The 13,417-nt window shown below is 51.9% G+C and overlaps 1 protein-coding gene across 4 annotated transcripts in view; it reads right to left on the reverse strand.

The window, feature by feature from the left end:
• Sema6a (semaphorin 6A) overlaps positions 1–12,625 on the reverse strand; it is a 113,297-nt gene extending 100,672 nt beyond the window's left edge. For 2 of the 4 annotated variants that reach the window (XM_048334381.1, XM_048334380.1), the window contains exon 1: positions 12,116–12,624. The gene's annotated coding sequence lies outside the window, so the exon portion shown is untranslated. Of the gene's footprint in view, positions 1–12,115 lie in introns of all 4 variants that reach the window. The other 2 variants (XR_007209178.1, XM_048334378.1) reach the window with 2 other exon arrangements.
• Between the last annotated feature and the right edge of the window lie 792 nt (positions 12,626–13,417).

The raw sequence follows: 13,417 nt of genomic DNA on the forward strand, positions 1-13,417 counted from the left end.
GATGGAAGGGAGGAGGGATAGCAGTGTGGGAACACTGGAAGGGGCAAAGGCAATGAGGTTGGCTTTTTGGTTGCTGGGAGCGGATGTTTTTAGGCAGCGTTAACTGGTCTTGTGTGCTAGACACAGCAAATATGACATTCAAGCTCCACCCTCTGAGATCCCTGGAGAATTCATTAATCAGCATGTCCAACGTGCTCAACTTCCCCTCACCACGAATCAGAGGAAACACCTTGCAGATAAAAGTTGATTGTGTGAGTGTGCGCGCGTGTGCACACACATGTGTGCGTGGTTGCACATGCATGCTCACGGGGCTCAAACTCAGGGCCTCATAGTTTTGCTCCGTTTTCTTGCTCCTAGTTGCTGCTTTACCACCCAAAGCCACGCCTGCAGTCAGGCTTTTTGCTGGTTGATTGGGATGAAGTCCTGTAGACTTTTTTTCTCCTAGCTGGCTTTGAACTATATGATCCTTCAACTCTCAGCCTTCTGACTACTACAGGTGTGAGCCATTAAGTCATGTGTGCACTTCGTTGATTGAATTTTATTTGTCGTCTTCCACTCGTTGGTCAGAGAGGTTTCACAATAACACATCAGTTTTATCGGTTTTTATAAAGTTGATTTTTTAGAAAACTAGAAAATATTTCCCTGTATTGTCCTCTTCCTATTGGGAATACCTCTTCTCTTGGCAAACCTGGTATAATATCACAGGGTAACTTTATTTCTGTTAAAAATAGAATGTATATTGCACTAGTAAGAGATCACTCTGAAAATTGCTTTTGATAATCACTACCCCAGAACAGAGTATAGAAAATATTACAAATCAATTCAATTTTAGTAATTTCTCATTAAGATGCCTACAGATGGGTAAGTCTAATTGTAAAAGCTAAGCATTTATAATTCATAAGCACAAATTATGCTAAACTAGATGGGTGATATGCTATTAAGGCTTCGTATAAGCTACAAAATGATTGTTCACACAGAAATTTAATTCATAAGTTGGCATTTATATATTAGATCTAACTTTTATGGGACTCCCTACTTAAAAGTTGAATGTAAATAGCGCATTAACATGTATAATTCAGCTTCTCCATATCTGTTCTGACACTTACAATGCAGGAAAAGTGACTTCTAATCCAAAGCAGCCCCCAGCCCTCTCCAGGGTCTGTAATATTATTTCTACATGTCCTCCCTACTCAAGTGCTTGGAGACAAAGTAAATGCCACCGGTCCCATGGGCCCCTGGTCCTCTGCCCAGAGCCCACAACTTGGTTTTACATGGAAAAATGGAGGCAATGTTCAAATCCACCAGCGAGCCAGTGACACCCAGCAATTCTGATAGGCAAGCCAATTTCTTTACAAGTCAATGGTTCCCCTAAAGATTCAAAGACTCAGTGCTCGGTGTCAACTTTCCCTCATGTGGTATTTTATTCTTTACGGGACTATTAGGAAAGGACAGGATGAGGGACAGGGGGCAGGGAGCAGGGGACGGGGACAAGGCCCCACTTCTCAAGGTAACAAGAGGCCTGCTCTGGTTGGCGTGGTAGACAATGGAACATCCGTGTCCTTAATGCCCGAGTAGGCTCTGTTTAAATGCCTGGGCATTGATGCCTTGAAAGAATACACACACACACACACACACACACACACACACACACACACACATTGTATTTGACTGACACCCCCACACAGAAAGCATTATACATATTTTTTGAAAATACTGCATGTGATGGTACAGCCAACCTAACAACCCCCCTCTTGGCCCTCCCCCCACCTCCCCAAAATCAAAACACAAAACCCAGCTTTATTCTTAGTTCACCATTCTCTCTACTCAATGGCTTCTTCACTCCTTTTTGAACAAGTGACTTGGAGACTACTCATAAGCGAGCAGGAACCTTTTCCTGTCAGAGGTCTCTCTCAGGCTGGATGGACAAAGGCATGGCTTTGGCTGCTTCTGGGAGCTCTAGGAGGGGTGTGTGTGTGTGTGTGTGTGTGTGTGTGTGTGTGTGTGTGTGTAAGAGTTGAGAGATAATTACAGCCTATGGGTAAGCCAAACTTGCTATGACACTTGAAAGTGTTTCTCCACCAAGAACACCGGCCAGCGCCCAGAAACCCAGCAAAACCAGGAGCTATTTCAGCCCATGACATCCTTTCATTTACTCCTCGTTACTGGCCCCTAAACCCCACCATCCAGTGAGGGGTTGGGGGTGGAGGAAGCCAGCTCCTAGTCCGCACGTGCGTTTTAAATGCGAGTTGATCTTCCACAAAACTTCTGGCAGGGTGGCTCTGGGAAATTTAAAACAGCTTTGAAGCTCCCTTTGAAATAAAAACTAGTCATTTTCTAGTTGTGGTTGGTTTTTCTAAGTGACTAATTTTCTAGATTAGTCCCATTTGTAATGAGTGCAGTTTGCCTCTTCAGAATCTCCCTGGATTGTTTTGGATATATTTTTCCTTTTTTCTTCTCACGTGATACCTTGGGTATCCTGAATTCTGCACTGTTTGCTTCTGGAAGTAGGAGATTATTCCATCTTTGGGTCTTAATCTCTTGAGGAAGAGAGTCGCTTGGCTTCGAGCAGGAGTGAATAACTATGTGGAAGAAGGAGCCAATACCTGTGACCAGGTGACATTTCTAACAGAGGCCACACCATGGAGACCCCACCACACACACAAAATCCCCTTCTGCACCTCACAGCCTCAAAGCTTCTCATGACTCAGTCTACACACCACTTAAACAACTGGAGAGCTTCTCCTAATCGGCCCTAAAGTCAAAAACCTTTGAAAACCAAAAAACACAAGAGCAAAATAGTAAAACAAATAAAGCAATGAAAAGTATTTTTGTTCTCAAAAGCTGACACTGTCTTTAGATGTGCAGCCCCCAAATTCAAAATGTGTCCCCCCTCTGATGACAAAACACTGTAAGATGGCCTCTAGATCTTCAGTAATGAGGGTTAAATCTTACCAAAAATAAAAACCAAAACCCCCAAAACTAAAGATTAAACCCAATGGAATCTCTAAATGTTTACATGGCCCCAAACAAAACCGGATGTCATCTTCATCTTTGCTTATTTAGTAACCTGCAGGGCGCACACTAAACGGTGAGGCTAAGGCTTTGAGCAAGGCTGCCACGGTCCCATTTCACCTGTGCATTTATAAATCGCTCTTAATACAGTGCTCGTGCCCCTCTGCTTTCTGGTAGAAAGATTAAAGAAGTCACATCTGCCTCCAGGACTGTAAATTATTTCTCCCTCCGCCCCCCCACAAGACAGAGCAAGAGGCAAATCCTGGAGTAAATAGCAGCTGGGTGTGTGGCTAACGAGGCCCAGGGAGACACACTAGAAGTTGGCTCTTTTAATCTAGTCCTGAATTACAGGAGAAGTGGTTTTCAACTCTCACAGAGCACAAATGCCCAAATAACTGCAAGAATTGCAAGCCCGAGGAACAGTTTCCAACCTTCCCCAAGACACCCAGCTCTCTCCCAGGCCCCGGAGCTATGGCAACCGAATAAGAAAGCAGCCTCCATGATTAATAGATGACGGTGGTCTCGTGACAGTGTCTGGCGAGGCCATCGCTCAGGATGCGAGCGGGATGAGCCCAGGATCCATCTCGGACGCCATTAGCGAACGAGCGAGCCTACTTGGAGGAGCCTGGCCACGAGGCAGCCTGCGCTGGCTTTGCGGTCCCACTCACCGGGCTGGGGTGGCCAGCAAAGGCAGGCTTTCAGGATCAGCTCTGCACCCCACTGTCTGAGGCCCCGGGGGACAATTGCACTCGGACCCCCAAACGTGTGAATGAAGCCTTCTAGTTCTGCTGGGCAGAGAGGAGGGGGGAACGGCGGTTGGGTGGTGGGAGTGTGTCTTGCAGAATGTAAACACTTCACAAAACATTTCCATCTTTAGGGTCCCAGTCACCAGCTCATTCAGTATTCTAGACATTTCCTTTCTCAAGCAGAATCTGGGGAGAGGGTGGGAAGGGATACCCTGAAATATGAACACAGATGGATTGAGGGGGGCGGGGGGGGGGCGGGAGAAGAGACAAAGGGAAAGAATCCATCACACAGAGCTTCCTTCTGAATATTCCGCATAATAGTAATCATTAAGGGACATACACACATGTACACACACACAAAGTGTACACGTTAGGTATAAACATGCACACGTGACATTGCATGTACATAAATGAGCATGTACCTATACACGTGTGATATTAATGAACACACACACATATAAATGTGTACATGGATGCACACATGTATATATGTGTATAAGTGTGTATGCACAAATACATGTGTATATAAATGTGTACCTACACACGTGCATGTGTACACATAAGCATGCATGCACATAGATACGTGCATATGTGTATATCAGTGTGTACTCGGTTACATATGTAGATACTACAAATATATACACATGCATGTGTATATATGCACATATAAATGTATACATGAATACACATGCATATATAAATATGCACATACACATGTATATATAAAGATGTACACACATATGTATTCACCCTTTACATATATGTATATAAATGTGCATGCATATGTACATCTATATAGAAATATACATTTATACATATCTGAAATATGCACACATATACACATACATGTGCATATACAAATATGCATGCGATATACACATGTATATGTACGTGAATGTGTACACATGCATGTGTATATCTAAAATTATACGTGTGTGCATATGCATGTATAGACAAATGTGTACATGCAGATCCTATGTACACATACATGTACTCATGGGTATATACATGTGTTTACACACATGGTATTGGTACTGGCATTTGAACTCAGGGCCTTAAACTCTCACTTTTTTTCACTCAAGTCTAGCGCCTGTACCTCTTGGGCCACTGCTCCACTTGTAGCTTTTTGGTGGTTCATTGGACATAGGGCTGGCTTTGAACCATGACTCTCAGATCTCAGCCTCCTGAATAGCTAAGGTTTACAAGCATGAGCCATACCAGCCTTAGTAAGGAGCATGTTCTTAGTCTCCCCCCCCACCCCCCCTAAATGTCTCTTTTCCTGGGACATGCTTTCCTGGGATTTCATGCTAGGCCCTATCCTGTCCTAAGAGTGCTTCAGTCATGGCTGAAGGTTTGGCACTGGTTTGGGGGTTCTCCTGCATGATCGTTTTAATTGGCATAGAGAGGCACTACATTACATTTTCTCTATAGGTGAGCAGTAAGCCAGCCACTAGCAAGAACCTGGCTATAAGGAAAGTCTGGGTGTAAAGGCAGTACCTCCGTGCAAAGACTTACTGACTACGCTAGGACAGCGAGTCACCACTGCCTAGATGGAAGGACCCAGCCCTTTGTTTTATTTGCTGGTATTTTTCATTCATTTCCCCCCAATATGGGGGGGGGGGCCCTCAGGGCCTATGCTTTCCACTTATAAAATGTGAGGAAACTCTCTCGCGGCATGAAATTCTCAATCATGGAGAGAAATCCAAAAGACACCCTGGGGGAAGCAGGGATTCTCGGGGAGTTATGGTGACCCTATCCATGTGTTTTCCCTTCTGCGGGGCCTTGTACAACAAGTCTGATTTTTCTCACTGAGAAGGACTGTCATGTGCGCGTGGGTGAGAGCCTAGGATTCGTTGCTCAGGTGCAAATGGCGCATTTGACTTATGCACTATGAGAAAGTGACAGACACTGCTTTCTTCAATCTGTTCTCCGGACTCTTATTTACAAGGCCCTGCCCTATCCTGCTGCTTGCTGCTGTTGTAGTTGCAGTTTTTGTTTGTTTGTTTGGCTGGTTTTTCTCCTTCCATGTTCTGGGTGTGGTGATATGGCAACTTCCAAAGTTAGGGAAAGGCTAGTCCCTGTTCACACGCTTCCAGGCTGAAAAACCCAAGCACTGGCTACTGGCTGGCCCAGGACACAACAGCTGTTTCCATCCTATCTCCTCTTCGTATAGGGCTCACAGCCATTTCCTTTTGTGTTATCCACCCTCTCCCTCCACCCCCCCACCCCCCCCCAAAAAAAACCCAAACCACTGCCTGGCTTTCCCGTGACAACTGTAGTTTTCCAAATAAAAAGGAACACTTTGTATTACATGAGCACTTGTTGTGACCCTGTCACTCTTCTCTGTCATCCTGGTAACTCAGGCCCTGAGTGTAAGCCCCACAACTGGCACACACGTGTGCACACACACACACACACACAACGATTGCACTCAACATCTATAAATGGAAACTGAGGCAGGGGACATAAGGAACAAAGTCATAGCTACTACAGGTAAATGGCAGGAAAAAAAAAAGTCCAAAGATACAAACCCAAGCATACTGTAGGAACACCACAAAATCTAACACACACACACACACACACACACACACACACACACACACACTGCCACCACAAAGATCAAACCTTCCCTCCAGTGCTCAGGGCTCATTTTGACCCATCCATTGACCTGTAAGATCTCACAACTTAAATGAGCCACAACTCTCTTTCTTTTTAAATAACGCCTGGCAGCAAGCCATTCCCACGACCTGGCTGTACTGAAATCACCTCCACGTGACTCTGCTGACGTCCTCTTTAACACAGTTGCATCCCAACTCCACGTGAAACGTGCACTACCCAATACATTTGAGGAAGTTATTAAATTTTGAATTCCATGTCGTTTACACTAAAAACCCATGCCAGCAGAGTCTGTGTGTGTGTGTGTGCTCTGGTGTGGATGAGGGGCTGGGGCGGGAAGGAGTTCATGTCCCAGCTTCCCAGGGCAAATGCGAGGCTCCTTGGCTATTTCAAACTCTTCTCCTTGCAATCCTAATACCAGGTTAAAAAAGAAAATGGGTGAGGGCTCAGAATGTGGCTTAGTGGTAGAGTGCTTGCCTAGCATACACGAAGCCCTGGGTTCGATCCCTCAGCACCACACACACAGAAAAAGCTGGAAGTGGTGCCGTGGCTCAAGTGGCAGAGTGCTATCCTTGAACAAAAAAATAGCCAGGGGCAGTGCTCAGGCCCTGAGTTCAAGTCCCAGGCCTGGAAAAAAATAAATAAATTAGTTAAATTAAAAATAATACCCATTCAAGTTTTTTAAAAATAGGTGAGTGTTCATCAGATTTATTTAAAATAGCGCAGCATCAGAAAAGAGAAGATAGTCAGAGCTCAGGTCTTTGGCCTCCCAAATTTAGGATTTTCAACAGTTCGGCTCTCAGCAGTGTGTATACCACCTCAGCACAGAGCTGGAAAATGAGCTCCTAGGCATTCTACACTGTCCTGAAGAACTGTGAACTCCTTTTTCTTTGCTCCCATAAAACCAACTATTGCAAACTCCAAACTAACAAGCAAGTTCAGTGGCTAGAACACAGAACAAATGGGACCGGGGTCAAAAGCTCAAGCCCCACAAATGGAAAGCTGATTTTATATAACTCAAGACTCGCTCTAGTCCCAGCCAGGTATGCGACAGGTGTGAAAGGAGGAAGGGGGTAAGAGTGGGGGAGTGGAGCGGACAGGATCCTGACCATCACCAACCCCCCCCCCCCCCCCGCCGGTCCAGGGACAGCACAGACCAGCCCCAGGAAGGAAGGGCAGACGAGAGCTCCCATTGACGTACGTGGGTTGCAGCACACACACAAACACACACACGGTCACATGTGCCGAGTTCATGTGATGACAGGCAAGCCAGAGCAGAGAAGGTGAAGACTCCATCCACTCTACAAACACTTCTTACAGAAAGGCCTCAGGCCTACAGCACCACTCCTGGTTGTAGATGGCATAAAATGTCCATCTTCCTGGCTTGTGTCACACTGGAAGGCCACCACACGGCTTGTGACACTGGAAGCTACACAGGAACCCAGTGGGGCCCAGCAGGGGAAGGGACCCAGGAACCCTGAGAATGTGTGAGAAATGTGTATGGGGTGAGTTGGGCAGCTGACTGACTGGACAAAGAACTCTCTGGAACCTTGAGGAGGCCTTAGGCAATGGCCTCTAGCAGGCCCCAAGGACAGCATCCTGGGTGTACTTGAACCCCAAGGAGTTGGAGGGGGGGTTCAGAGAGGGCCCTATGTGCAGGTCACATGTGGGCTGAGATTGGAACCCATGGCCCCACCACCAGTGAGAGGTGCTCTGTGAGAGAGAAGGAAGGGCAACTCTTCAAGTGGGGGGCGGGGTGGAGGGCAGGGGACTTACCATGAATTACTGATGGAAATAACGAGATGAGTAAAGAATCAGTGGGTAAAGAATCAACATGAGGCTTCATCAAACATGTGATTATTATCTTTGTGTATGCCAGTCCAGGGGCTTGAACTCAGGGCCTGGGCATGCTCCCTCAGCCTTTTCTCACTCAAAGCTGGTGCTCAACCACTTGAGCCAACAACTCTACTTCTAGCCTTTTGCCGGTTATAAGACTTCCCTGCCCAGGCCAATTTTGATCCCTAAATCTCAGCCTCCAGAGTAGCTAGGATTACAGGCATAAACCTGGGTGCCTGGCTTGAACAGGTTAGGAGAGGAGCTGCCTCTTCCGGAAGCACCAGCTATTTGTGGGGTTTGGGAGGAGCCTGGGCTGAAGAGGCGATCAGAGAACCCTCAGTTCCAATAGTCGACCATGACCTCCTCCATTAGTGTAATTAGAATTATTCTCACATTTCCAGCGCTCATCTGGTTCACAAGGCGGGGTCCCCTTGGGTGTAGACTATTCTGTAATCATCCGAACTCTCTCTCCGCCCCTGGAGGTTTGTGGGCATGACATCTTATTTGCCCATTTCAAAGGGATTAAATGCCTCCCTCTCTTCCCTACCTCACCAAATCCCCAAGAGGCCAGCATGCGGTTGCCAGCAGAGAATAGCTCAGTTGCTCTTTGCAGCACATTTTAAGGCAGAAGAGAAAAGGCCTCTGCTCTGACATAGAACTGAGAGACAAGATGGCTCCAGGGCCCTCCCCCAAGAAAGGGGGGGAGGCAACAGAACACCCCAATAATTCACCTTTCCCCCAGCACTCAACTAGGTGGCAGCCATAACCCAGAGCTCTAGAGTAAACATGTTAAGGACATCCCCTAGAAGACAATAAATCCTCTAAACCTGGAGGGGGAGGGGCAGGGGTGGGGGTAGGGGAGGGCTCTACACTGAAGCAAATGGCAAATGCCTAATTAAAGCAACTGCATGCCTCCACACAAACATGCAAGATGGGTCAATACAACTGAGCAACCTATTTCTTTTGTTGCTGTTAAGTAGCTGTACAAAGCTACCAACAGTTCCCTAAGTTAGGTTATGAATACAATGCTTCTTGGTCTCTCTCCTCCTTCCTTAAAACAAACAAACTTTAGGCCCAATCACTAGTCCTCTTTCATGTCAGGCTGGAAAGAGTTAATCCAGAACAAGCAAATAGTACAACTATGCGATTTTCCTCCTCATTCAAAAGTCCACCCCCCCCCCACTGAATTTGAGAGTGCAATTACTCCTTTATTGTTAAAGCACCCAGTATTTGTTTTCAGTTTAATGCATGTTCTTAAGGAGGATGCCTTCCATTCACTCACTGATAAGGCTCTAGCCATCCTCCCATTCAACACACTCCCTTCAGGAGTAGAATGTCACATTGCCCACTCCAAAGGAAAAGAGCCTGTTGTGTTGGTGGGAAAAGCATGTACTAGACTTTGAGAGAATTCGAGGGTGTGTGTGTGTGTGTGCCACGTGTGCATGTGTGCGTGTGTGTGTTCAGAGTTGCAGTTAATACCACTTTGTAATAAACACATACCTGAAGGTACAGACGATTTTTCACTGCAGCAGAAACAAAACAAAACAAAAAAACAAACAAACAGGTCTGCTCTTCACAGAGAATGTGAGCCACGTGCCACTCTTTCACCCATTCATTTATGCATTCATATTTACCTGAGTGTTCTGTGCCCAGTCTTAGGAGTTTTTTTCCCTTTTTAAACTTAGGTGCTGCTATCCAAAACCTACAGGCTGAAGATTCTAGCTCAACCCTCTCCATACACAGACCTCCTGCATTGTTGACAATGTGTCACCTTTCTGAAGGCTAGCTTTAAACCACTGCACAAACACTAGAAATAAGAAACCCAGAGCAGAATGCTTCTCCACACGAAAACGGCTGAAAACACTCATACCACAAAATCAAGGCTTTCAATCTGATTCTCTTCTCCGATTTAGGCTGGTATACTCCAGTGTAAAATAAAAATAAAAACATGGAGTGGGGAGGGGACTTGTCCCAGATTCCAATAGAAGTTATCCATTAAACAAAACTGATGGTAAAGCAAATTCAGGTAGCTGGCACAATAATTTTCTTTTTTAAAAAACAGATAGTTTAGGTTAATGGGTGGAGCCATGCTTCTGCCACTGTATTGAAGGTTAGGTTAATAATTAACTCTGTTGCCCCAAGGAGTTCCACAAGGCTCACTGTCAAAGAGAGAAACATGGAATTTATTGACCCATAGAAACCATTTCTCCCTGGTCCCCTCTGCCAGTCGTTTGGGTACAATGCCAGCGTGTGGGGCGATTCCATTCAAAGCTGGGCAGCATCTTTACTGAGAGGCGAACCGCGAATTTACAAAAACAAAACCCAAACCCAACCCCCCCCGGGCCCCCCCCCCCCCCCCGCCAGCAGAGTCTCCAGCGATGGGAGTGGAGTAGCAGATGGCGGACCTGGTGCCAGGCTCGCGCCGGCCGGGGAAGGCAAAGCCACGAAGGCCAGGCTGGAAGGCAGGGCAGCGCGCGCGGGGGGCACGCCATGGCTGCCCGGAGACCGCGGGCACAAAAGCATGGCCACTGGCTTTGTTGGCTTTCCCGATGAAAAGCAAAGAAAGTTGTGTGTGTGCGCGCGCGTGTGCGTGTCCGCATCCGCGCGCCTGAGCCCACGCGCCTTCCTCAGACCCCACTGGGAAGCGATTTCCACCCGGGGTTGAGCGCCCGGCAGTGCCCGCCTGGGCGGCTGCGCCGGGGCGCTCCGCACCTCACCCCGCCGCGGAGCTGCCTCCCTGCCCGCACGCCGCGGAGGCCGCGCCGGGGAGGCTGGGCGCACGGCGCCTTCGGCCCGGCCTCCCCAGCTTCCCCCGGCGGCGCGCGCACCTGACTGTGCCCGTGGCACACCTTGCGTGGGGGCGCAGGAGGCACTGCAGACCCGCCCGGGAGGCGCGGCCTGCGCCCACCCAGCCGGTCCCCGATGGCTAGGGGGCCGCTCCGCCCGGGGGCCACCTGCGCGCGGGCTGGCACTGCGCTCACTGCCCCGTCCCGATTATCTGCGCTGCCCCGCAGCCCCGATCCTGCGGCGCCCGCGCTCCCGGCGTCTACAGAAACTTTGCCGAGCTCGGGGCCCTGTGGCCGCGCGCGTTCCGGGGGGTGTGGGGGGGCGGGGACGCGGGAAATACGCCGAGGTCCCCAGAAATCCAAGTCCGGGACGTCTCCCCGATCCCGGGCCGAGAAAACCACGGAGGCGGCTGAGTTTCGGAAGCCAAGACTCTGCCCACCCCAGAGGGGCCGCGAACAAGGCAGCGCCCAGGACCCCCACCCTCGAGCCGGGCAGAACCCCCCTCCCCTACCCCCGGCAAGCCCGGCCCCCTCGCCCGTGTCCCCACCCTTCCCCCTCCCGGTCACCTCCTTCCCTTCCCGGGCGCGGATTTGGCGGAGGCGCGGCGGGCACCGGCCCCGAGCTGGGGATCAGAGGACGCCGTGGTGGTGGCCGGCGTCCCAGCCGCCTGGGAGGGAGCCGAGGCGGGGCGGGACGAGGCGGGGGGCCGAGGGGCCGCGCCGAGCACGAACAGGAGCAAACAAAGCCCGGAACCCCCTGGTGCCCACGGCGCCCGGAGCCGGGGTGTCACCCGAGGCCGGGCGCGCCGAGGCCCGGAGCCGCCACAAGTTCTCGGAGCCCAGCCTGGACCGGACAACAAAAGACCCGCACGGGTCCGCTCCCCGCGCCGGGCTCCGCTCTCCCTCCGCGGCGGGGCCCGCCGCCCCGTCCACCGCGTCCGAACCCGACGGGGCCTCCGCCCCTCCCCGTCCTCGCCGTCCCCGGGGTGGACGCGGACCCTGACCGCGGCGCCCCGCGATCTCCGGGGCGCGGGGTTCGGAGCCGTCGTGGAGAGGGCGCGGCGCCCATCCACAAAGCCCAGCGTGAGGCGCGCTCCCCGGGGCCCCGGGCGGCCGTACCTGGTTCGGAGCTGGTGCCGGCGGGCAGCCGGGGCGCGGAGCCCATCAGGCGCCCATGCCCCGGATCGCGCCGCCCCGGCCGCGCTTTGTCATCTCTACATGGGCGCCGGGTCGGCTCAGGGGCGCGGGCGCGCCGCGGTCATCCCCGCAGGCCGGGCGCAGGCGGCGAGGGCGAGCCCCAAGACTGTTCAGATAGAGTAGAGCGCCGGGGGAGCCGCGGCCATGGGGCGGCGGGCGCGGGGGAAACTCTTCTCCAAGCGCAGCTCCGGGGCTCGGGTCCCGCGCCGGCGCCGGGGCTCAGGCGATCATTCCGGAATGGGCGGCTGCGGGGGGCGGGTGCGGGCTGGGGCCGCCTGGGGCGCTGCGTCCGGCCGGGGTGTGGCGCCGCTGCGCGATGCCAGGCGATGCCGGGCGATGCTGGGCGCCGCGCTCCGCTCTAGGCGCGCATCGCCGGGCGAGCTCCGCGGAGAAGCGCCGCAGCCGCGTGCGGGCGCCCAGGTTGCGGACTGCGCGGGGAGCGGCGAGTGCAGCCGCGCCCCGAGCCGCTCCAACTCCTCTGTCACCGGAGAGGCCGGGCTCCCGGGCGGAGCCAAGTCCCGGACTGGATCGCAGGGCGGACGCTCCCCCCGCAGCCCCGCCTCCTTTGGCTGGTGTCTCCGCCGACCCGAAGGAGAGCCGCCGGGACCGAGTGAGAGGTGGAGGCGGGAGGAGGGGGGTGGGGGAGAGGGAGACGAGCGGACGGGGAGCCCCGAGAAGACCGCGGTGTGGCTGCAGGTGGAGCCGTGGACGGCCCGGGCCGGCTAGCGATCCACCGGATCCCCAGCCCCGCGGCGCGCGGCGGTCCCGACGGTGGGGGAGACCGAGTTGGACCCCGCCCACTCGGGGTCTCCCCCACCCCCACATCTGCTCTAGTCAGGAAAAGGAAAAAAAAAACCAACAACAACAAAAAACAAAAACCATCGCGGACAGCATCGCGGAGCCCTGCCAAATCAGAAAAATAAATAAAAATAGACAGTAGTGCGGGAACGAGGTACCAGAAAGGACTGCCCATCGATTTTCCTAAATGGAAAAGTTTTAAGGCGGGTGAGCGAGGCGAGCCTGGCTAGTTCTGATCACTGGGTCCGGCGCGCGTTCCGGTCCTGCTGGCCAAGGCGCGTTACCCGGGCGAGCCGGGTGGGAGCCGGGCGCGGGAGCGGGGCTCAGCCCCTGGCCGCCGGTCCTCCGGGACGCACGGCGCTGCGCCGATGCTCGCCGGGGCGCGGGAGACCGGGGAGACAGCGACGCAAAGTGGGTTTTCACCAG

The sequence above is a fragment of the Perognathus longimembris genome, chromosome 25 (genome assembly GCF_023159225.1).
Source record: "Perognathus longimembris pacificus isolate PPM17 chromosome 25, ASM2315922v1, whole genome shotgun sequence".
In the NCBI taxonomy this organism is placed as follows: domain Eukaryota; kingdom Metazoa; phylum Chordata; class Mammalia; order Rodentia; family Heteromyidae; genus Perognathus; species Perognathus longimembris.